Source organism: Haemaphysalis longicornis, unplaced genomic scaffold (assembly GCF_048455015.1).
Source record: "Haemaphysalis longicornis isolate Haplotype H1 unplaced genomic scaffold, Haemaphysalis longicornis Haplotype H1 scaffold_2, whole genome shotgun sequence".
NCBI classification, from domain to species: Eukaryota; Metazoa; Arthropoda; class Arachnida; order Ixodida; family Ixodidae; genus Haemaphysalis; species Haemaphysalis longicornis.
Window position 1 is genome coordinate 200,369,616 of NW_027526295.1, and position 25,861 is coordinate 200,395,476.

General features: G+C 49.2%; 1 long non-coding RNA gene across 3 annotated transcripts in view; it reads left to right on the forward strand.

The window, feature by feature from the left end:
- The first annotated feature begins 5,065 nt into the window (after positions 1 to 5,065).
- LOC144169760 (uncharacterized) overlaps positions 5,066 to 25,861 on the forward strand; it is a 37,109-nt gene continuing 16,313 nt past the window's right edge. Inside the window, exons 1-4 of one of the 3 annotated variants that reach the window (XR_013322519.1) lie at positions 5,066 to 5,293; positions 8,771 to 8,886; positions 17,849 to 17,932; positions 19,527 to 19,590. This is a non-coding gene — a long non-coding RNA (uncharacterized LOC144169760). Of the gene's footprint in view, positions 5,294 to 8,770; positions 8,887 to 17,848; positions 17,933 to 19,526; positions 19,781 to 25,861 lie in introns of those variants that run through there. The other 2 variants (XR_013322520.1, XR_013322521.1) reach the window with 2 other exon arrangements.

Below are 25,861 nucleotides of genomic sequence, written 5' to 3' on the forward strand. Positions count from 1 at the left end.
CGTTCTCGTTCTTCCTGTTTCTTCTCCTCGCGTTCCTGTTCTCGCTTTCTTTCCTCGCGTTTTCTTTCCTCGCGTTCCTGTTTTCGCTTTCTTTCCTCGCGTTCCTCACGCTGGCGCACAGCCTCTGCCTCTGCAGCCTGACGTTTAGCGGTTTCCCTGCCATTGATCGTCTCAATGCACTCAGACAGCTCGTCATCGTCAGCCCCAACAGCGAGTATAGCCTCTATCAGCTCTGGCTTTCTCAGCGCGTCTGTAACATCCAAGCGCAACTCTTTTGCAAGCTCCAACAACTGCGGTTTTTTCAACGCTTTCAAATTCATGGCCGGTCTAGAGTACTGCTTTCCCACTGTTCCAAAAAATGTTTTGCGCGAATAACCCACGCGACAAAAACACACGCCCTACCAGCTATCCACAGAAGCCTGGTAAAACTTAGTGAAGAAAAATCCCGCACTCACCCTTGACCGCCGTGAATTCTGCGAAGTCTGAAGCTGCCTTGACGTCCGTGGTGTTGGGTCTCGCACCGCTGGCTCCAGGTGTCACGAAGTTGTCATCCCACCGCTGCCAACCAGTTGTTGCGACCGAGCGGGGGCACCCGGTCCTTTCTCCGTGGCCTCCAACATACGATGGGTAGCGTGTAGGAAGCGAGCGGCCAGCCGGTGTTGCAGCCGTGAAGAAGTCCAGAGCAGTAGGATAACGTAACTGTTTACTTCATAGCGAGAGGTGAGCCGAAGCCAAAAAAACATACAATGCCCCGACGGGCGAGGTTACAATACAGGACAGGAGCAGAGCGACCGCATGGATTCGCTGCTCAGACAGAAATGAATATCAGCGTTTGTGCTGCTTCTTTTATACCCAAAAAACGCCCCCAAGAGTAACACGCCACGAAATCATAGACACACACACGCACAGTCTTTCCAAGATCGCGAGTCATCTTCGCCCCTTGTGGCGTTCGAGAGAGGGGGGAGAGTGTCCTTGAAAGGTGCCGGGGTCGCGCTATCAACTCTGATCGCGCTGATAGGAAACGTCTAAGCCGGGAAGGTCAAGGCAGGTGCCTGAAGGGTGTGGCGCTGGCAGCTGCCGGAAGCACGTGCAAAGCGAGGTGATTGACCCGGCATGGCCAGACACGAAGTACGATTCACCGACACGTGGGCGCACATGGTCGATTCCCACGTGGTCGCTGATGCGGAAAACACGTGTTGCTGGCCAATTCGTAACACCAGGCAGGGGTTCCAGCCTCCCGGGATGTGGTGTCATTTGACGCTGCAAGGACTATCCTGGCACGAGTGGTGGAGGCCAAGCATCCAGATGCCCGAGTAGTTAGTGGCCAGGCCCCACGGGTCTTGCCCGGACGCATTAGCAGAGACGCCCGGTCGCTCCTTCGCCTGCGGCTCAATTGCTGCAACGTGGGAGCGCGCTTGCACCATCAAGGCCGCCGAGCATCCCCCACCTGCGCCGACTGCCCAGAGCCCGAGACGCTAGAGCACTTGCTGTGCTCTTGCCCGCAGCACGACACCGCAAGGACACAACTCCGGGCCGAACTCCAGCGACTCGGTGCCCCAAGCCACAAGCTAGAAGACTTCCTGTTCCCCACGGGACCGGACGCCATCCGACGGGAGGTCTTCCAGCACGTAGTCAACTTCCTGGTTACAACAGGACTAGCACTGCGTTTGTAGCCATCGAGTCATGGACTAAACGAACGCGATATAGACTATCTCCCACTCTCCTAACGCTCTTCTCTTCCCCCTTCTCTCTTCCTATCCTTTGAAGCCCCAATCCCCTTCCCTGGACTGGGTCGTATGAGGGTGAACTCCCCGTTGAGTTCAACAATATCCCCAGGCCTTTTCTCTTCCCTCCTTTGTTAATAAATCACCACCACCCACCAGGGTGCCTCGATGCGCGCATCGAGGCACCCTAGGCTCAGAGGGCCTCCGCGGCCTGATGGGCCCTGGAGGCAAGGGTGGTCTGGGTGTTAAGGGTCGCGCTCCTCAGGGCCTGCTCCCAGAGGGTACGTGTAGGGAAAGAAGGGAAGGGGGAGTGCGGGTCCTCGCAGAGCGAGTGTAGTTGAGTGTCACAGGCATCACAGAGTGGGCAGAGTGCAGAGGGGAAGCGGGAGGGCTGTGAGTTTCCAGGAAGGAGGTGGCTCTGCAGGGGAAGTAGTGCGTTTGGAGGAGGCGCCAGGTTCTGGCCTCCTGTGTGAGGGTAGGGAGCAAGGGGGGGGGGGGCACGGGGGAGATAAGGGCAGCGGAGAAGGCGGTAACGTTGGGTGATCTCCCGGTACGAGATCAGAACGTCCCGGGAGCTGTGGAGGCCGTGGTTAGGTTTGACTAAGGGCCTGCTCGGGTAGTTATAGCTTGAGCTTCACGGTTGGCCGCACACGCGCACTATTACGGGAGAAAACACGAAACTAGCGACACGCAGAACTGCCATCGTGCGTTTGTTCAGACGGAACACTTGCTGAGAAAGTTTTAGTTTAACTCTCATTAGGAAGCCCCCTTTAAAGGGACACTGAAGTGATTTGTAAACATTGCTGGATTACTAGCGCGAATTGTAGTCCGTAGTCCATAGGCCATGTCTTGACCACTCTGAGCGTGTTTACGCGAATTTATTTAGTAGAAAAATCAATTCGAAAATGCTGTCCTCCTCTCTGCACCCTCGCCCATTTTCTCTGACGTTTTCGTGTGACGTCAGGAGGAGATGAGCTGGCAATTGGCTGCGCTACTGCACAGCTTGCCGACCTTCCGACCGAGTCAGCCGGCCCAGCGTTTAGTCCGCCGGCCGCCGACGGGTCTTCGCAATTCGCTCGCTCAATTGAAACTAAACCACAACACGTTTGTGAATGGAAGAATGTGCCTTTCTTTACTTTGTTAGTTTGTACACTGTATCAAGCTCGGTGTCCGGGTCGCTCCACACAAGCGCTGCACAAGTGCACATGCGACGCTTCGCTGACTTTACGCTAGTAGGAAAATCTAATGCCGCTTGAAGGCGGCAGAAGAGTCAACGAAGTCAATATAGGTACTAAGGAAATAAAATCAACTGAAACTTTTACCGTACAGCGCAAAACTAGAGAGCCGGAAGCACTTTTTTGCGCTGGGTGAACAAGCACAGCCGTCAGCAGCACGACCACACATCTACGAACGCTTTTGCGTCTAAGAAATGCAATAGATAGACGTGAGATATTGTGGAAATTTGGGGGACGCTTACTGCACGAGCGCTGTACAACAAATAGTCACCTACGCTGCTTGAAATGCTAAAACTAGACAAAAGTGTAAACATGGTTATACATTATATACGTTATATTTCCCACACCGGCAGCGCTGGCCCGTAGCCGAGTGGTCTGGAACGCTAGATGTGTGCAAGTCGCAAGTTCGAATACCGGAGGCTGCGTTTTTTTTGTGTGTGTGTGTGCGTGTGTGTATGATTTTTTTTTTTCGGCCAATGTTTTCTAACCTGAGTTCACCATTTTTGGGCCGTTACGTTCACTGCTCCACGAGCGAGTTCGCAGAATGCGCGCAGACTTACACTGACGCGCTAGCCAGTTCTCGTTGGCGTGCTGTTGCCACAAGAACCGACTGCTTGCGGGCAGTGGGCACAGGCCAGAATCAGCACACCCTTGGCCTGGTGCGTACACGCTTTTTTACGATACAGGCATGAGTGAGGCAAGCTCCGAATATGCGAGAAAAGCGCATGGCATTTGAGCGTCTGCGGTGACGCGGAGGCGGCGTTCATCCACTGCGTACGCCTCGGCTAGTGATTTTTACGATGCCAAGCCGTCCTGGGAGGCTTATCTTAGGCATATTACAGCCGACAACATGGCAGAAGCGCGGTACGACGATTAAAGAGATATCGCGAATGCCCATCCTGCGGCTGCCGTCGGATGTCAAGCATGTTGTTTTACAGAACCGAAACCGAAACTTGTTTGAATGCTAACCTTGGACATCGCCCAATCACGGTGCCACCTCCTCCCGACGTCACAGCCTTTAGTTGATGCGGCCGCCACATACCGCGCATGGTAGCTTTTCTTCTTTCCCGCTGTATAAAATAGTTACCGACTTATCAACCGGATAAACGATCAAAAGTGTGGTAATTTGAGCCGGTCTACGCAGTGCAAGCAAAACCGGGAGCTTGACAAATTCAACCGGGAGCTTGACAATGGCCCTTTAAAGGAGCCATGAAGAGAAAATACAACTTCGTTTAATTTGAAAGAATTAGGATACAGTATCTCACTCAGCTCCATCACAGCCACAAAAGATGTTTTTTAACGAAAAAAAGCAAGAAGTATTTAAAAACTTACAAATTTTGCGCCACGGTGACGTGTTATGAGCAAGAATGACGTCATATGGGCCAGCAATAAAACATAATTTTCAGTGCGTTAACTGCACGTTAGCATGCAAGTTATGCGGTCAAATGGAACTAGAGGCCCCATTACAGCCGTCCAGTCATGTGTCGTCGCGACAGGTAAGTTAAGCGGCCGCCAGTCGCACAAACAAGGTTCCGTGACGTCATAGAAAAGTTGCGGGAAATTGGCTAGGGGGTCGCGACTGCTTCACACGTTTTCTTTAATATCTCCGTTATTTGTTGAAAGATTGCGATGATATTGGTATCATTGTTATCGGGACTAAGCAGTCTTTCTAATAAACCCAACTTGTATTTTATCTTCATGGCTGCTTTAAGTATACGTGCTGCTATTTCCTCCCTGCGGTTTTAACGCCCGCATAGCCAAGGGGCCCGTTTCTCGAAGCGCGTTCATGCCCTCTTTCTCCATGCCCTCTTTCATGTTCTTCCTTCATTCTGCTCTACGAGATTTCGCCCTGTCTTTCCGCACTGAATAATGAATTCAATGCTCGCCCCTCTGGGAACGCAGGAGCCATCCGTGTCCTTTATAAATAAGCTGCAGCGCCGGCTCCGTACCATTATGCACGCCTAGTAACTCTTCGCTTCAGCGAGCGTCCCCTTCGCCCGCACGCACACTTACAGGTGGCAGCCCGGCGATAAATCTCTCAAAGCGTGAAGGGGCTGGCCGTCCGACGTATATGCGCCGTGGTCTGCAGGCTATTCAACTACGCCGGTATCACCTAAGCAGCGTCTCACAGCGTGCAAACACGCGCAAGCTGGACCCTTCAACCGCGTACGGGGAAATGCGCGAAGGACTCGCAGAAGGCAGCAAGTAACCTCGGCCCGCGTAGATTCCTTCTAGCGGTGTCGAATACTGCGCAATGCCGCGCTGACAGGAGGTCGACATGGGCGTCAGGATCACTTTGCTTCTGTCCGTTGTCGTCTTTTGTGCGGCTGATGGGTGAGTATTGAACGACATCCCTTGTTTGTTTGTTTGTTTGTTTGTTTGTTTGTTTGTTTGTTTGTTTGTTTGTTTGTTTGTTTGTTTGTTTGTTTCGACCGGTAGTTGTGAGCTCAGCCACGAGTGAGTCCGGTGCTTGTGTCTGGTTCTACTCGTTATGTCGTGCGCATGCGCGCAGTGAGCTGCAATGCATCGGTCAGGATACACTGAAGAGAATGGTAAAAACAAAAACAAAAAAAATGAAGGAAGCTCACACTAACGCGTAAGACTTGAAGGTAGCGAAGCTGGACGCAAACTTGGCGTGTTTCCCCATATTCGCCCAACTGCGCTGTACGAGCGACCAGAGCTGGGTGTTCGTCCTACTCCATCGCGCATGGCTCCGCGCGCACGTCGCCTTCCTTCGTCGCACGCACTTGTCGCTGCGGCTATACAGTTAACACGGGTCCCGCGCGCTTCTCCGTTCCCTCTTCGCCTATCTCTCCCCGCCATCGGGTGCTGGTCCAATCCGGGCGCTTGCGGAAAAGGGTGTGGTTTGACCTCTAGTTCTCAAGGTCAAAACTGGTCACCCCGCGAAGACTGGCCGAGGTAGCCTACTGTAGCTTTCGCTACGATAATCTTTCGTTCCCAAATGACAGTCATTTATGGACATCGTGAATTGGCATAGCTCCCGAATTCGAGAAATAAGAAGTACCAGGCATGTTTAAGAGTAATCAGATCGTTAGAATTTATGGTTCGTGCATTTGCTGTACCCGATTGCCGACTAAGGAAATGCACGAATCATGCGGCTATAGAATTACGTGCACAACTTCTGAAACGCGCGAATTGGTTTAGTGCAAAAGTTTGTCTAGCCTTTGACAATCCCAGTGTAGTTCTATACGCGGTATCATGCCGACGTTTTTTTAAGGGGGCATTGTCGAACATTATGCCGATGAAGGCGCGAACATTCCTGCTGCGCAATATTCCTGCTGCTGGACCTTTTAGCCCGCCAGCAGGCCCTGGTCTCCCGGGCTCTCCAGTCAGCGTGGTCACGAGGCCTTCTGGACTAAGGAGGCTTCCCACACCCCTTCCCCTTCCCCTGTTGCTCCAATAAACGTTCACCACCCACCCACCCAAGACAAGAATGTTTGTCATATCTTTACCTCTATATCTTGTGTTTGACTCCTCGCACCTAATGAGTTTTCCCCAGTTAGAGACACCTTGCTCGATAGAAATAATATTTTTATTTCAACAATCGAACCAAGAATGTGCGTGATAAAAATTCTGAAGAATACACAAACATAACTTCGTTCTATAGAACGAAGTTATGTTCGTGCATTCTTCTTCAGGCTTTTTGGCAGCTTTTACCTCCTCCGGACTCCGGAATAAATTTTCATGAAATATAAGTAGTATGATTTGCGTATATTGGGATTATAATGATAAGCCAGCCATCACCACTTTTTTTTTATTTTGTTTGCAATTCCGCCGCGTTTTCGTCACCGCACACACGCACAAACATACACTCACACGCGCGTACACAGACAGACAGACAGACAGACAGACAGACAGACAGACAGACAGACACACACAGAGAGAGAGAGAGAGAGAGAGAGAGAGAGAGAGAGAGAGAGAGAGAGAGAGAGAGAGAGAGAGAGAGAGAGAGAGAGATATAATATTGCGAGCTCACTGGTGCAGGATGCATCCATGGTGACAGCACCGGCGAAACACTGCACAGGCCGATTTTTTTCCGCTCGGCCCGGCTGCCCGCCCGAGCCCAACTAACGGTTTGACGGCAAAACCTGGGCCTGGCCCGGGCCCGGACGTTTTCCCACGTTATCCGCCCGGCTCGGCCCGTCACCCCTTTATCTTAGTTTCGAGACCAGCCCGAGACCGAAAAGGACATTTAGCATATACGAGGCGACCAAGGGTTGAGGAAAGGGGGTTTCGAGCTTCTCCTGATATTGTAAAGTTTAGACAATTCATTGCGCAAAAAGAAAACACTGGCTGGAGTGGTCGAGAGCTCGGAGGTCGATACGAATGAGCAATTACGCCAGAACACACGTCCCGTCTGCCAAGGCCAATTGTTTTTTTTTTCCCCACTCGTCTTTTTTTCCCTATACCTAGCTACTGACACGTTACTATCATCGGAGTTTTGCTGTTCCTGTAAGGGGGAGTGTATAAATTCCTTGAATTGCATTCCCATAATTACATTTGCGATGTCGATTGTATAACACGTAAAGGCGCTTACAAGTGAATTTCAAGTGCCATGCAGAGGTTATTACTGTTCTTCCTTAACCAAAAAAAATTAGTCCTAATTATTTCATTATGTAGTATGTTTGAAGAGGACAAAAGGCTGTTACTTAAATTTGGAATTCTGAATTTGTCTTTTAGCCATGTGAGGAATGATCTTATTTCAGCAGTCATATAATCAAACCAAATGAGGGTTATTTCAACCATGGTAACAATGTTGTGGCCTCTCTGACAAAAAGCTGGAACAACAGCTTGGCGTGATGCTTGAGCAAACAACACCACACGGAAGCACTTCGTACTTCTCGTAAAAGTTTGCAATGCAACAATAGGGGGAAAATGTCATTCCGGTGCCAAGATCATGCAAAAGCTACCGTGCATAGAAAAGCCCGTGATACCACATGTCCCGTGGTTGGTGGTTGGTCTCGATCAGCTTAGAGAAATGGACGCGGGAGAGCCGTTGGTTCGTTTACCCAAACGCACATTTAATACACACACACGGAGTACCCTAAAGCAAAAGACTCAAGCAATAAACAGCACAAGACCGATCCAAATAAATCACTATAATGACTATAACAAAAGACAATCCCAAATCAAACCAAAAGTTATTACAATAAAGTTAATGCAATCACACTAAAAGTTATTACAATAAAGCACCTTCTCTATCAGCATGCGCTGTGTCAAGAAATCAGAGCTGGACATCCGGTCCACTCACTGCTCATGTGCAAACTTTAAAAGCACACGTTGGTGATGATGATGACAGTGGACCCAATTACATCTTCTCTAGAATTGCGCGAACGCTGTAAAATTAGCAACATGCTTCAATAAAATAATGCATCGTTTCGTTGCGGACAAGTCAACACCAATGCACAAACTTCGCAAAGATGCAATAAGGCAACAGTATAGTTAATACGAGTTTTACACATATCAAGAATCTTCTTTTCTGTAACAAATTAGTTACGACGCCACTTTTGTGGCAGGCGAGATGGAATGTTTGGCTATATTGTATATACGCATTCAAACTCAATATTTCAAATTTTCTGCGTTTTGACGGACAACTATTTTACCTTTACACTTAATTTCAAATTAGAATTATTGAGGCGCTTTGTTTTATTTTTTGGAGTCCACCGACGCCCCTCAAAGTGGTTAGGTTCGGGGCCCAAAATGGCGAAGGCAGCATCGATATTTCCATATTTTGTTGTTTAAAATTTAAAAAACAAACTGATACTTTCTTGTTCCTTGTTCCTTTTGCAGCAACACGCGATGCTGGAATATAAAAAATGGCATTGTGTGCTTCGGAAATAACACATTTTACCGGAGAACGGTTGATCCTGACGGATCTGTTCAAGAGCAGATGTCATACAGCTCGAGTAAGTAGCCATTTTACAGCGGAAGCATTTGCTTGTAATTTTTTTTCTTAGTTTACCCTGGCTGTCCCAAGGGCGGCTGACTGCAGGGGGGCGCTTAAAACTAAGAGAAAGCCGTGTACTGCAAGATGTTCTCTCTATAGATAGAATATATTCGCGCCCGACATGCTCAGAAAGCCGCGATGTGAAAAGATCCTCCCATTAAAAACTACGCTGGGCTGCGTTACGAAATAAGAAAAAAAAATGCTGAGCCACATTAATTCAAAACGCCTGCTTTGGACGAAAACCATTCTTAATAATTTTAAGGGTACGCATCTGCCCATGAGTTCAAGGTGTGCCCGAAATATTTCCTGAAACTCTTTCTCCTGAATGCAAATCAGTGGTAAGCTTGGCTAGCTGTGTTTCACAAATATGTTGAATTAAAAAAACTAATTCACTGTCCGGAAATTAAAAGAAGCTTATATGCAATAGCATGGTAGTATGGCAGTTCAATGCGTGACGCCACTACGAAGCTGTCGATGGAAGGAGAGAGAGAACAAACTTTATTATGTTAAGGACTTCAGTCCTGGTCCCGTTAGTCGCTTTCAGTCCACAGGGCTCGCTTAGTGTTGCAGCACGTTTGCGCGGAACCGGCGCACTTGTTCACACAAAGCTTCCTGGGCAGCCTGGATGTTCACTGTGGACAGCGGAGACAGCCAGAGACAGGTGAAGACAGCCTCTCTCCCGGAATGGGATCCGGGAGAGAGATTAGAGAGTTTTAGCAGTCCGTCCGTTCCGTTCGTTACGTTGTTACCGGGTTTACCGGGACCGGTCTGCGCCTGCGCGCGGGTAAGGGTGAGGAGGAAGGGCGAGGAGGCGCGGACATGACGAAGGCAGGACCGCGGAACTAACCCCCTACCGTGACGAATGCCCAAGTGCCCAGACGGGTCCCGGTCAACACGCTAGCTACGTACGCGACGGAACGGACGGACTGCTAAAACTCTCTATTGTACAAGAGATGGGGTGCATTCCCAATTAGGAGTGAGGAATGTATGGGTAGGAAGAACAGATGGGACACGAAGGGTGGCCAGGGCACCGGTGTATGCGGTGAAGAATGCGAAGAAAGCGGAATGAAGATGTTTGCGCCTCACGAGTGAGACGGAGACTGGGGTGTGGGAACGGGGTGTGTGAAAGGAGCTGGGCGTGCAAGTGAAAGCTGTGAGAAGCGCGGTGATGAGCGCGAACCGTCGGAGGGTGGCACAGGGTTGGCCAGGACATGGGCGGACCGGGTTAGCGCTTAGCGCTTGCATTGCCACGCGTGCAGGCACGAAATGGGGCGTAGGATTGTCAGCTAAGATGGAAGCATGGTGCAATATCTTACACCGTGGATGGAAGCACCAAATGAGGGGGTGTATGACAGGAGCGACGAGTTTGGGCGGGGCATATCGCATTACGGAGGCATGGGTAACGGAGGACTGCAATATGCGTCTGGTTATTTGTGGTAGCTATCCGCATGTCCCGTAAAGATTAACAATGGGCGGACAGACAAGGTGCATTATAGAGGCTCCCCTAAATGGCATTTTTGAATGCCTGTATAAAACCAACACAGGTGACAGAGAATACACTTTAGGTAGTCTCTAGGCATGACAGCCTGTTCAGGAAAACTCACACCTACAAATTTTAAGCTATACAGCTTCGCTAATTCACAATGCCGCTCAGCAGGCGGTCCCGCGAGGGCAATCAGCAAGCGTCGGCGATATCCCTCGCCCCTTAAAAAAAACAAGTGACGGTATAACGTTCTCCCGCCAGTGTGTGAAGCCTCTCAAGTCGAGATCAGAAATCTAAAGAATGCCACCGCGAGTAAAAAAAAATTGGCCACGTATCTGTTCCTTTCGTTGCAAATGTCTACGAGAGACGATAGTCGACTGGCGCCCGTGGCAAGTAAATGTCTCCCTTCTCTTTCCCGCTCACCTCCCATGCTGTTCCTCTCCCGTCTCGTTCCTCCCAAGATAACACGCTAGAGGTTTGAGGTTTGCTCAAGTCAATTTAAATTTACCGCGTTCCACTGCTCGAAGTCGGGTCCCTCGATGACAGCGCTGCCGTACGGCGGAGATGCGCGTGAATCGGGGCACCCTACTACAAGGTTTATAGAACCACGTTGCCCTACTCCACCAGCGTTCCAAGCGGAACGTGGAACCTATCTAGTGAAACCTTCCGCTGCTGTTGCCGTTTTTTAAATGCCGCCAGGTAGTGCAGGCAACAGCAGGCGACGGTTTTCTGCAGTTGATGTATTTTATTTGCTATCGCAAAAAGCAAGTATCCGTGATTTTTCAAATGAAGCAACACTGCAAATAGCACTTATGTATTGCTTTTCTGCCTTATATTTGCGTAATGTCCTGTCCTTGTACAACAATGTTGACAAGTGTGAACATTAACACCGGACTTAGACGTTTAGATTTGGCTGTGAGTATATAAGACTATTGTGCAGTTTCTGTTTCACTTTGGCGGGGTAGCTGAATCGAGCCCTAGACAGACAGACAAAATTTTCTGCGTTTAAGTAGCCCAAGAAAGACTATCGTTTTTAAAAGCTCGTTGCTGGCAACACCCGGGATAGTCGATGTGAGACGCTGCCAGCGGGAGCGTTCGAAGCGCGTCGTCTGCTACCGCACATAACCAAGCAGCCCCAACTCCGCTTGAGCGCTACCGCTAGCATCTACCTCAGTGAAGCGAGTACTATTTTTAAGCGTGTGCATATGCCCGAACCTTAAAGAGTCGCTTCTCGGGTGTATGGAGCTCAGAGACAAAAGTTGCACGGCGGCAAGAGTGAGGTCCGCTTCACAGCTGTCACGGCTGAATAATGTACGCAGTCTTGCTGTCCTGAAGGGAGTTAAAAGTCAGAGAAGAAATTATTCAAACAATATTATAAACTATCAGGTAATTCCATAACCAATAGCGACATATGTGAGAAGGTATGCAGTTTCAAAATTCAGTTTCGGGTTATCACTTCGCGGAAACACCCTCTAAGTTTTTAGTAAATTCTTTATTCCAACCTAGTTCACGAGCCTCACAGCCCTCCTTAACTTTTTTACCGCGTCGAGCAGAAAAGAATGCAATCAGATGAAACTGAACAAGAAAAGGAGGAAGATAATTTGCATAACCAGCGCTCGTGCTTTCCACTTAGGTAAGGGTTTTTCTCGTTATAGCAAACTGGAAGACCCGCAGGGGGCCACACTTAGGGTTGCCACCTTTCCCCGAAAAAAAAAAAAAACCGGCCCTTCGGGGAAGGGAAGGGGGGAAGGGGCGTGGTATATAGAATGTTTAATTTGTGTTGAAAAAAAGACGCCCTGTTTTTGACATATTGTAGCGTTTTCTTAGAGAGAAATCAACATAACGTTTGTACTGAATGTGACTGAGAGCTTGGTGATTGCTCTGTATGTGCTTCACTGCAAAGTAATCGCAGTTGCCAACCGCGGCGGCAGCATTTCGTTGTTTTGTTCCTCCCTTAGGTCCCCCTCCATCTCAGGCAGCGCGTGCGCCCGCGTATTTTCTCTGCTCGCGTGTCTTTGCGCAGCTTGTCGACACATGCTTGTCATCTTAGTTGTTGAATTGACGCTTATAAAACGTTAAAACAGACATAATCACGGCACGAGGGCCAAAAAACTGGCCAATGACGGTCGGTTTCAAGTATGGACCGGCAACCGGTCCGCCGATTAAAAAACCGGTCGGGCCGGTCCAAAACCGGGGAGGTGGCAACCCTAGGCCCACACTCTTTTCACAGCTCTATTTAAGGACGAAACTTGAACTAGTGCAAAAAGTGGCCTTTACTAGCACCTGCGGCCAGCTGCGTGTGCAGATTTATTCGACGTAAAGTCCCTTGATCTTAAAATGCGTCGCCCGTATACACTCTTCAGGGGTTCCCGCTTTTCACTTCGGTTTTTCTCTCTAGGTTTCACTCTGAGTGCATGCGCCGCGCTGTGCGCCCAGCAGAAAATTGCGGCGAAGGGGCCCCAACTTACCGTGGAAACGAATGGCCGCAAAGGGCTCGTATGTTCGTGTGTTCGTAGGGCTCGTATATGAGGCGGCTGTGGATGACGCTTCCGCCATTCGTGCAACCGCTTTGCGCATCCCTGGAAAACTGCTCCACGAAGGAAAAGCCGCTGTGGAAACATCCGTGCGCAATGCACACGCATTTGAAAACTAACAGACATTAACAACCTCTTAATCATCACTGCAGGCTATAATTTGGATTTTACCCCTACATCGCCGAACTAAAATCGGTTTTTCTTGAAAAATGTATAGTGGTCAATGGCGTTGCTACTTGATGCGAAGAGGAACTTCAGTTTCCAAGTACTCGCAGCTAACTTTTAAAGGGACCCTGCAACATTTTTTTCAACTTTTTTTGAAACCTTCAATGCTTGCAGAACGTAGGCACCCAACACACCCAGTACTTATAGTAGGGGGTCGCAAAGTACCTCAGCCAAAAATTACTCAGCCAAATTACTTACTCACTTACAAAAAATTACTCAGTACCTCAGCCAAAAAAGGCAGATTTCACGAAAGTTTATAAATATATATATAATGTAAATTTCATGATGTACAGTAATACCTCGTTATCTCAAACTCGCATATATAGAAAAATCTGCTTAGCCGAAATTTCCCGTTTCGGATCCCCTGCGGAATCCTTGATCACAATGAGGCGAGGCAAGACGTCGTCGCGGTTTTCATGCTTTCAAGATGCGTCGTAGTGATCGTGCGTAGATACCGGGCATATTGCCCTCTGTCCGGTTGATGGTATCTGATGTCGTTTGAATAACACGCGATTCAATGAGGAGCTTGGTTGTTGCGTTTCTTTCTTTTGCGATGATTGTGGCACTGTCCCACTCAATTTGGTGATTATGAGCTTCCACGTGTTCTGCGAGTGCATTCGCGGTGACGTTCTTTTTGTTTACGTCAAGCTGGTGTTCCTTGAGGCGTCTCGGGAACTTTCCAGCTTCACCAACGTATACGCAGTCGCAGCCGCCACACGGGATCTTGTAAATGACACCAGGGTACTTTTCTTTCGGGCGCTTTTCCTTCACGTTCACTAGCTTGCCACGAAGTTTTGCGCAGGGCACGTGGGCAACCCGCAAGTCATAATTGGAAAATACCCTGGAAAGGGCTTCGCTGACGCCGGCGACGTAAGGAATTGCCGCCCTGGAGTGGAATGTTCGCCTCGGTGCATCTTCGGCAGGAGACAAAATTCGCTGTTCGATTTGCTTGATGAATTTCCGCGGGTACCCGTTCTGAGATAGTTCTTGTTGAATTTTCTTTAGTTCTCTATCTAGTTGCTTCTCCCCGGTGCAAATGCGCTTGGCGCGGGTTACCAGGGAGGAAACAACAGATGTCTTGTGGTCAACGGGGTGGCAGCTGAGGCGAAGTTAAGGTATACTGGCCTGTGTGGGTCGCCTTCCTGTGCACAGAAAAGGCGAGTCCATTATCTGTGCGCCTCGCGAGAACGTCAAGAAAGGGCAGGGGCAGGCATCCATTTTCTTCTTGTTCAACAGTTCTTGTTCAACTGGATACTGGGTTCCACGGAATTCAAGCATTGCTGAAATCGTGTAACGTCATCCTTTCAGAGAACACAAAAGCAATCGTCCACGTAACGGTAGAAAACTTTTTGTGGCGGGCGTAAAACAACCCAGAGCTTTTTCTTCTATGGGCTCCATCACAAGGTTAGCTGTAGTTACCGATATTGAAGCTCCCATCACCGTGCCGCGGGCCTGTTTGTAGAATTTGTTGCAGTACGTGAAGTACGTGTTGCTCAAACAGAAGTCGAGCAGCTTGCAGAGCTCAGGCGCGTCAAAGGGGGTGCGGTCGGCGAATGTGCTGTCACGGTTCAAAAATATCCCGGCAAGCGGTCACAGCAAGGTCGACAGGGACGCTGGTAAAGAGGGATGTCACGTCAAAGGACACCATAGCGTCGTCGGGACTCAAGGTCACATGTCGCACTCTCTCAACAAAATGGGATCCGTTTTGGATGTGCGTCGATGTTTTACCCGCTACGGGAATCAGCACTTGGTGCAGGTATCCAGAAAGGCGGTACAGTGGCGACCTTGTAAAGTCTACTATTGGGCGGAGAGAACATCTTTGCTTGTGTATCTTAGGTACACCATAAATGGCGGGGGCTGAACCGTTAGTGCATAGAAGTCGGTAATACAGCTTCTTTTTTTCAGGAGGCACTAGCTTAAAAAGTTCAGCAAGAAGCCCTTGAAGCTTACTTTGCACGCTTGTTGTCGGGTGTCGGGTCAATGACCGCAATTTTGTTATGAACTTACCACCTAACCAGACGGACTTCCGTCGAACCCTAGACTACGAAATTTCCCGCTGCAGCGAACCATTTCTTATACGACCCATGTATTTGTTGCCCTTTACTTCGAACTCCAATTTCCTCGGTCCTGTGCCAACTGTGACCAATTTATCCCCGCAAACTTCTTAATCTCATCTGCCCATCTAACTTTCTGTCGCCCCCTGCAACACTTGCCTTCTCTAGGGATCCACTCGGTTACCCTTAATGACCAGCGGTTATCTTGCCTTCGCATTACATGCTCTGCCCACGTCCATTTCTTCTTCTTAAGTTCTACTAATATGTCCTTAACACGTGTTTGTTCCCTGACCCACTCCGCTCTCTTCTTGTCCCTTAATATTACACCTACCATTTTACGCTCCATTGCCCGCTGAGTCGTTCTCAATTTAAGTTGAACCCTCTTAGTGAGCCTCCAAGTTTCTGCCCCGTAGGTGAGTACCGGTAAGATGCAGCTGTCATACACTTTCTTCTTCAGCGACAATGGTAGGCTGCTATTCATTATCTGAGAATGCCTGCCATATGCACCCCACCCCATTCTGATCCTTCTAATTATCTCTGCCTCATGGTTGGGATCTGGGGTCACAACTTGGCCTAAGTAGATATATTCGCTTACCACTTCCACTGCCTCACCACCTATCTCAAACCGCTGTGCTGTCCCGAGGTTATTGATCATTACTTTAGTTTTCTGCATATTAATTTTCAGGCCCACGGTTCTACTCTGTTCGTCCAGTGCGGAAAGCATGCTTTGCAATTCGCCCCCCGAGTTACTTAGCAAGGCAATGTCATCAGCAAATCTGAGGTTACTGAGGTATTCTCCATTAACCCTTACTCCCACCTGTTCCCAATCCAATGTTCTGAATACTTCTTGTAAACATGCTGTGAATAACATTGGAGAGATTGTGTCTCCTTGTCTGACACTTTTGCTTGTAGGTATTTTACTGCTCTCCCTATGGAGGATGATGGTAGCTGTGGACCCATTGCAGATATCCTCTAGTATTCTTACATAATGCTCATCTACCCCCTGGTTCCGTAATGCCTGAATGACTGCTAGGGTTTCGACCGAGTCAAATGCTTTCTCATAATCTATGAAGGCTATATATAGGGGTTCAGTATACTCAGCGCACTTCTCTATCTCCTGATTGATCGTGTGAATATGGTCCATTGTTGAATAACCTTTACGGAACCCTGCTTGTTCTTTGGGTTGACTGAAATCTAAGGTTGGAGAAATTCTGTTAGCGATTACCTTGGTAAGTGCCTTGTAGACGACTGACAGTAAGCTGATCGGCCTGTAATTTTTCAAGTGCTTCATGTCGCCTTTCTTATGGATTAGGATGATGTTCGCGTTCTTCCAAGATTCCGGTACCATTGCGGTCATTAGGCATTGCGTGTACAGGTTTGCCAGTTTTTCAAGTACAATTTCTCCGCCATCCTTCAAGAGGTCGGCTGTTATCTGATCCTCACCAGGTGCTTTGCCCCCTTTCATTTCTTTCAAAGCCTTCCTTACTTCTTCGGTCGTTACTGGTGGGATGTCTATCTCCTCTGAGCTACTGTCTCGTTCGGCATTATCCTGGATGTCCCGGCTACTGTACAGATCCCTGTAGAACTCCTCGGCCACTGTGACTATTTTATCCCTATTTGTGATGACATTCCCTTGCCTATCTTTAAGTGCATACATCTGATTTTTCCCCACGGCAAGACTCCTCTTCACAGCTTTCAGGCTACATCCGTTCTTTACAGCGTATTCAATCCTCTCCATATTACACTTCCGTATGTCAGCTGTCTTGCGCTTATTGATTAACTTCGAAAGCTCCGCTAGTTCTATTCTGTCAGCTGCGGTAGATTGTCATAGTTTGCCGTTTCCTAATTAGCTATTTCGTTTCCTGTGAAAGGAGACGAAAGAGCTGTGAATAATGGGAGAGGCCTTTGCCCTGCAGTGGGCGTAGATAGGCTGATGATGATGATGATGATGATGACTTCGAACTATTTTTGGGTCAAACTGCGGATATCTGGAAATCTTGACTGAGATTGGAACAAAATTTCGCCGCCACGGACCGTTTCACAAGATTCCTGCGATCTTGCCGCGTCTACGCTCCTGGTTTTTTTCTCGTTTAGCCGGGCCTACCACAAAGCCGATATTTTCCCCGAACGTGAAGTCTGAGCCTAGAGGCATATCAACTTCGTCAAGCAACCCTGCCGGTGAACGCCTCCTGTATGTCTTTTTTTCTCTTTCAAACCTTTATAATAAGCAAGATTGGAAGCTGCTGTTGAAGAGCTGGTAAGTAGTAGCGCCTTTTTTGCAAAGCACTCGATATTTGATGGCAATTCGTGCAACCGTCTTATCTTGAAATATTTCCCGGTTTTTACTACTTCGAGTTAACAAGGTATCATCACTGTTTATATATATATATATATATATATATATATATATATATATATATATATATATATATATATATATATATATATATATGCTGCCGTCTCAGTGCTGATTATCATAAGAATAACAGCACGCAACACTGCAACTCTTTCATGTGAGGGCGAGTGTAGGAACGGGGAGGGAGACCAATAAGGAACATACATAGACAGGAAACGAAAGTTTTCCTTTGTAGCTCGTCGCTAACCTATCCCACACTTCCTCCACAGCTTCCACCGGACAGTTCCAGTTAGAGCCCTTCAGTTTCCCGCCGATGTTGCCGCTGCCGATGTTGCCGCCGATGTTGGATATGGGTATGTGCATACGTACCCTAATAGCGCGTGGGATTTCCCGAATTTTTTTAACGTTAAAATTCGGGCATGCAGGCTTGGGGAAACACACGAACGTGTCAGGATGTGGCCGGGGGGCATTTAGGCTGCGTTCTAAGAACGGAAATACTCGTGAAAACATCAGTGTTGAGGGAGCTGTTGAAGTATACTTGGACTGAAATGCTCGCGTGTAGGAAGTGGCAATGTTTGATGCGTAAATGGAGAGGTCGTCACTGCTCAAGAAAAGAGAGATTCAAATTGACTTCCAACGCGCCTTGTAAAAGTGTATCTGATTGAGGCAAACCAGGACTATTTGCTGCTGCGTCCATTCACTTCGTTTTCATGTAAGCATTCTCTCATAAGTCCTTGTCTGCATCTTGTCCACTTTGACGGCTTCATGCATTGTTTTTCTTTTTGTGCGATTTCTGACTTCGCCAAGCCCGAGTCAATGAGGAGTTTTACAGTGTATGTCTACACCAGGGCTACAGTGAAAAGGTGCAGGAGAATTTACACCGATCGGGTATTTTCAACTTTGGCCATAATTTTGGAACACGCGTGCTTTTTGTTATTGTTGGTTTTCTTGGCTAGAAATCGAAGCTGCAGTCTCGGGGTCATTAACGCAGCGAGTTAGCTACTGAGTCGCCGTGATTTCCTCAGTTTTATATATGAAGCGACTTTTCAAGACAACGCGTATGGCTTAAATCCTGCCTTTTTTCTGTAACCATTGCTTCGAATGATAGTACGTGCTACTTTCTTCTAACCCGTTAAATGCTTGCAAAATTTCAGATGTGAGAACACTTTGTTGTTTCGCTTCTCAAGACATCTCACTTCGTATTTGCCTCTCCGCCTTGCATTAACTCGCAGCGTTTATCTCTCCATCCTCGGCCGGTTTTTAATTTAACAATGTGTATATAAGCATCAGAAGCAGAAACCTTCCAGCTTACGACCATTTCCCTCACTCTGCAGCTAGAGATGAGGGATTCCTATCTGCAGCTTCAGTTCAAATTTTGCCATCGTGTTGAGCCGCAGATTCTCCGCAGCAGCCACAGCAGCCCGACCACTTTCCTTTGGCCGTGGTTTTGTAGTAGGCTAACAAAAGTTTACCTTGTGCTTCGATTACCATACACGGTAGAGTACGACGGCGGACAAGCGTTTATATTGCGATGCCTTCTTGTGGCTGCAGCCCACCACAGTGGCTAAGACGTTATGCTGCTGAGCCCAGGGACGCCGGTTCGAACCCGGCCATGCCAGATGGAAGCGAAAAGCAAAAACACCCGTCTGTCGAGATCAGTCCGGAGCCCTCCACTACGGCGAGCCTCTAGCCCATGTGTAGTATCGACATGTTAAGCACCCAGAAATTTTAAATAACAAATCCTGCGGCTGTTATCAATGGAAGGGTGTCCCAGAAGTGAGGGACGATTTTCAACGAAAAGCCATGGCCAGCGAAGGGTGCGATGCGTGTTTGGACAAATGTACGGACAATACGCGTATTCTGACCTGTATGCTGCTGCACGCGCCTTTTTTAGATGTTTCCTTCACCGGTAAAATGCAATAATTCTTGCTCTTTTTTTCAACGCAGGTCAGTCACTCATTTCTGGGTGAGACGCAACGCCGTGAAAAAGACGCCCATATTTAAGCCATCGGTAAGGGCTGCAAGCATCATGCCGTGATTTTTTAAAAATCGGAGCATTGCTCGCTTGAGTACGAGCGTAGCGGCAACAGCCGGACTGGGTTTTTTTTTTTTCTTTTATTCATCTTGTTAATTAAACTATGCTCGTATCAAATTGAGTATGTCTCGTATTTAACTCCCTGCGACAGGACGCTTTTACAATAGAGCAAGTATTCTTATTCCGTTGTTGCGATGCTCATGTCGTTTTGTGTACTTTTCAATCACACGTAGCATTCTTTTATGGTTACAATGTTCGTTATTTGCTCCTTCCCGCATAGTCGCTCATCTTGCGCACGTACGTTTGCATTTTTGTAAAGTTCTTTTTTTTTGTTTAACTTCAAACCCTATTAAGCTTTTGCACTACGCCCGTGTGTACGAGATTTCGGCGCACGATAAAGATCCCCAAGCGGTCAAAATTAATCCGGAGCCCTCCACTACGGCGCGCCTCATCGCCTGCGTTGCGTCGGCGCGTTAAACCCTACAATCAATCAAATCAAGCTTTTGCACTCCTAAAATCAGACCGACGTCCGAGTGATGACTGCTCAGGCAGGCTTCATTCTTTTCTTAGGTGCCTTCGGCTGCACGCATGCACGCAGCAAATAAACTAACCAAGCGCCACTTGGAGTTCCGATCCTTGCGACCACGTGCCATTTTGCGCGTCTGACGGCTCCGTGGTGACTCAGAGTGAAGTTACTATAACCGGGTCTCACTTGTTAAGCGGAAAGCACCACTTATTCTGTGCGCATTCACCACACGCAGTAGTCAGAAGAGTGTTAAGCGGCCGTTGCACACGCCACCCGACGAAAATATAAATGTATGCGGACAAAGGAGTAGAGCGTCCACTAATAGGCCATGGATTTTTTGATAAACCAGTGGTTTCTGTCATATATATATATAGAGAGAGAAACAACTTTTATTGAATCGAGCTACTACGACGTCTTCTTAGACGCCGTCGATGGAAGTGGTTCCCTCTTCACGGGACTCATATGCTTCTCTAGCCGCCTGGCCCCTGGAGATCAGAACGAGCTGGTCTTCCAGGGCGGGGCTCGTTAACAAGGTCTCCCATCGCTCGGTAAGGGTGGATGATGAATGGGGTGGGGTAGTGGGAAAGGTGAGAGGTAGGGGGATTGGCTTGTAGAAATCGCATACTCCAATGACGTGTTGGAGCGTGCCTAACTGAATCTTGCAAAAATTGCATTCCTTGTCGTACCTTTCCGGGTACATCTTGTTTTGAAGGTAAGGGTGCGGGAAGGATCCTGCTTGCATCTGCCTGTAAATCGCTTGCTGTTCTCTGCTAAGCGATTTGTGAGGATCGGGGTAACGTCGCCTCTCCGTCCTGTAGTGGTTCGTAATGTCCTTATAACTAATTATGGACTGTGGCTCACCTTCCTCTACCCGGTGTTCCATCTCTCGGGCGAACTGGTGGGCAAGTTCGTTGCCCTCCAGCCCAGAGTGAGCCGGCGTCCATATCAATTCAACTTTCCTTTCAGATATGTCGCATTTACTGTTTAGAATACCTAGTGCCGCAAGAGACACCCACCCTTTTCTGTATAGCTGTTATACGCCTTTTGGGAGTCGGTGACAATTCTTCCTACGTTGGGCTGCGCGAGCGCCAGCGCTATTGCGGCCTCTTCTGCCACCTCCGGAAAAAACGTCTTGATGGAGGCGCAGGTTACGAGCACATTCCGCGTCGTAACTGTCAGCGTGGCTTTCGAGGAAAACTTGGGTAACGCAGCGTCTGTGAAGAGAGTGACCCCCTCTTGCTCTTCTTCTATTTGACCCAGAGTCTCCGTCAATGCCGCTATCCGAGATATTCTGCGGCCGTCGTTACGACCCGGCCTCATGTTTCGAGGCAGAGGCTTACTATTGATTTTATGCACCCATAACCTGGGTAACGGCCCATTTTTCTTCCGGTCTGCCTCTTGCCAGCCCAACTTGGCTAGAACACGACGTCCCGCCGACGTTTGAGAGAGCCTAACTCTTTGATTAGACAAATGAGCTTCTATCAACTCTTCAACGACGTTGTGTTTCGCCATGCCGAGAAGCTTGTCGGTCGACGAATGCTTCGGCAGGCCTAGCGCCATCTTGGTTGCCTTGCGTATAATGACGTTCAACTGGTCCCTGTCTTTTTTGAGTAGATTGAGGTACGGCGCAGCGTAAACGATGCGCGACGTCACGAAGGCCTGGACAAGCGTCAATGCATCGTCCTCCTTCAATCCTCGTCTTCTGTTTGTGACTCTTTTGATCATATTCGAAATTTGTTCCGTAGAAACCTTGATTTTGGCGATCGACGCCCCCGCCTTGCCGTTGTTCTGGAAGATGACACCCAGGATACGTGCTTGCGTGCTTGGCGTTATGTTCGTCCCTTCGATGGTGATGCGGACGTTCTCTTGTTCCCCTTTCTTTCTTCTTGGCTTGATAACGAGCAACTCCGACTTCTGTGGCGAGCAACTGAGGCCGCACGATTTAGCGAACTCGTGCACGGTCTCTGCCGCTCTCTGTAGGGTCTCCTCCATCCAACTCTCCGACCCTGCCCTCGACGTCCACACAGTGATATCATCGGCGTATAGAGCGTGATCTATTCCCTCTATGCCTTGAAGCAGGGCCGGGAGCGGGAGGAGTGCCAGGTTGAAGAGAAGCGGCGAAAGAACCGACCCTTGGGGGGTGCCTCTGTCTCCCAGGGCTATCGGTTTGGACGTCTCTTCTCCGATTTTGATTGTTGCTGTTCTATCACTTAAGAAGTCCTGTACATACTTGAATGTTCGCTTACCGCATCCAGTTTGACGCAGGTTACGGAGAATGCTTTCGTGTGTGACGTTGTCGAAGGCACCCTTGAGATCGAGTGCCAGGATAGCTCTTGGCGTAGGGGTCTTCGCTTTCTTGATTACCAGCTCATGTAGTTGCACGAAGATGTCTTGCGTGCTTAGGTGCCCCCGGAACCCGTACATGGTCGGTGGCATCTGATCGGTGACGTCCAAATATCTCTGTAGTCTCTTGTAAACCATACGCTCGACCACCTTCCCCACACATGACGTGAGGGAGATGGGGCGCAGGTTGTCTACGTGGGGTGGTTTTCCTGGCTTGGGAATGAAACGCACCTCCGCTTCTTTCCATTCTTTGGGTAACGAACCCTTCTCCCAGGCCGCGTTGGCGAGGTTGAGTAGTTCCGCTCGGCTTTGGTCACTCATATTTTTAAGCATCTTGTATGTGACGGCGTCAATGCCCGGTGCGCTGCCTTGATTACTTTCGTCGATGGCCGCAACCAGCTCTAGTTCGGTGAAGACTTCGTCTAGCTCGACGTTGCTATCCCCTTCGTACTCGAGAGTCGGGTTACCGCTCTTCTCAGTCTTGAGGTACTTACTTGTGAGTTCACGAATGAGCTTCTCCCCGTCCCCGTCGTAACTGTTGATCGTTCTTGTGATGTCTCGAGCGCTTGCACTCTTGCTTTTCAACGGATCTATGAGGTGGCGCAACAGCTTCCAGGCCTTCTTCGTAGACAGTGTGCCTTGTAGGTTGTCACACATCTTCATCCAATTTTCCCTGCATAGCTGCTCCGCATACTCGGCCGCCTGCTTGTTAAGCGCATGTATACGTCTGCGAAGCTTCTTGTTATGTCTTTGCCTCTTCCACCTTCGAGTAAGACCATGCCTGGCCGCCCACATGTGGCTAAGCCTTCTGTCTACGAAGGGAACTTGCGTAGTCGTAGTAATCGTCTGCGTAAATTTCTTGACAAACTCGCGTTGCTTCTTGGCCCACGCCCCATACGTCTTGCTGTCTTGGTCCTCGTCTTCGCCTTCACTGTCTGCGTGTCTATGTAACCGGTCCCAGTCTGTAATGTTGGATTGACTCAATTTCGCCTTGATGGTGGTCCCCCCGAGGGTGACACAAATGATATCGTGATCTAAGCCAAGATTCTCCCCCGTGTTACGCCAAGTAACGTCGAGGTTCCCCCGAACTAACGTCAGATCAGGAGTGCTGTCTCTGACCGTGCTAGTGCCTGTCCTGGTCGGCACGCCCGGCTCATTAACCACCTCCATGCCGTGATTCTCTATGGCTTTTACCAATTGATTTCCTCTTTTGGACGAATATTTGTAACCCCACATCGTGTGGGCCGCGTTGAAATCTCCTAGCATTAAAATCGGTCTTGTTCTTGCTTCGTTGATGCAGTCCAATAGGGTGCCTTCAAAGTCAATGATCCTGCTGGACGGTCGACAATACGCATTCAGGACGAAAATGTTCTTGTCATCCCCCACTCTTCTGCTGTGAATTTCGACGAGGGTATGCTCGCAGCCTCGCTGAGCGGTCACGTGCTGTGTGGCCGCCACGTTGCTGCGGACCAAGATCGCAGTACCCTTTTCGCCAGGGTCCGTATACGTAATGTATCCCGCGAGCTTGGCGCGGCCGTTGGTCTCTTGTAACGCTATGATATCCGGTTTCTGGTCCAATTTAGCAACGTAAAGTTGTAACTCCCCTATCTTGTTTCTAATACTCCTACAGTTCCATTGAAGTACCGTCGCAGTCTCTTTCCGGTTCCCTTTATTCTTCATTTTCTACTTTTTTTGGCGGTAGAACTGCGCGCGGAACCAACTTCTCGCGGCCTGACCTGTAGAGCAACTCGTGATGACTTCACCTTGGCAACCTTGTGATGCTTAATTTTCGCATCCAGCGTCATGACTCTAACGGAGAGTTGGCTACATTTGGCCTCCACATTATCCATTCTTGCTGTTAGACTGTTCACTTGCTCAGACAATTGAGAAACCTGGCTTGAGATTTGCATAAGCATGCTCATGACCGTCTCCATTGTCGGAGGAACGGCGGCCTCAGCCTTCTCTTCCTCCATGGCAACAACTGCCGATTGTATATTTAGAGCTTGCGTCACTGGCTGTGTCAAAGCCGGTGGCGGGATCAGCGCTGGTGGCATGATGGGGTTCGGTGCGACCGGAGTAGCACAGGTGGTGTCTCTCTTGGCTACTTTTCTTTTAGCTTCACTGACGTCATTACCGTTGTTCTTAGTTTTACTGAGCGCCTCGATACGCTCCATCATTGCCGCTATCTGATTGTTTTGGTTCTTGATTTGATTGTTCTGCCTATCTATATCATTTGCTTGAGTTCCAAACAGTGTCTGCACTCTTTGTCTTTGGAAGAGGAGGAGGAGGAGGAGGAGGGAAGGGAAGGGAAATTGCTATTGTTTAGAGCGACGGAAGACCCCGCTGCCCAGCCCACCTGTTTCTCGGCACCGTTGCCCTGCCGGGTCCTCGACTTGGACCTCGGACGAGATTCACGCCTTCGAGCACCAGCTGCCGATGGTGACCTGGTAGCGCTCTTGCTTCTCCCTCTCCTTGTCTGGGAGCGGCTGCGACGCCCGTCCGGCGCCTGCCACGCTGTCTGCTGCCACGTTGGCCCCCTCGGTTGCTGCTGCGGCTGCTGCTGCTGCTGCTGCTGCTGCTGCACCTCTACTCGTTGCTGACGTTCCCAACGCCGTTTGCGAACGACGTATGGCGTCTTGAACCTTGCTTTGCACTCCTTGTCCGCGGTGAGGTGGTTGCCCCCGCAGAGGCTACACTTGGTGTTACTGCAGACATGCTTCTGTTCTGGATTCTTCATGCCGCAACCACGGCATATCCTGTCTTCGGGGTTAGGGCAAACGTCCATCCTATGACCGAGGCGACCACACCAGTAGCACATGTCGATCTGCTTGCGATACAGTGAACACTCGATCAGCAGGTTGCCGTATCTGATGTAGTTCGGGACCTTGTCGCCGTCGAATGCGATGACCACCGTCGTGGTCTTGCCGATACGGTTAGCTTGCATGGCAGTGGGATTGTACTCTTTAACGATGTAATCGTTGATTTCTTGAATAGTGTCCGTCAACGGAACACCCCTGATTACGCCCTTAACGGTGCCGTGGGGAGCCGTCTCGTAGGCGCTCACTTCGTGTGCCATGCCGTTGATCGTGAGGCTTCTGACTGCCGAGTAGCGGTCCGCGTTCTCTCGTTTAGGCGTACTAACAACGACTATGTTTTGCTGTTTGTTCGGGCAAATGACGTCTTGTGTCACCTTCTCGCCACTCACGTTCGCAGCTGCGACGATGGCTCGGCTGATTTCAAATCTAGAAACTTCTCCAACGTTCAGGCCTCCCCTGGGACGCATGACGATCTTGATATCTTGCCGCGGCAACACAGGCATCCTCGCTGCCTTGAGTAGCTTGCTCTTGAAATTTTTCCGCTGCGGGCGACGATACAGAA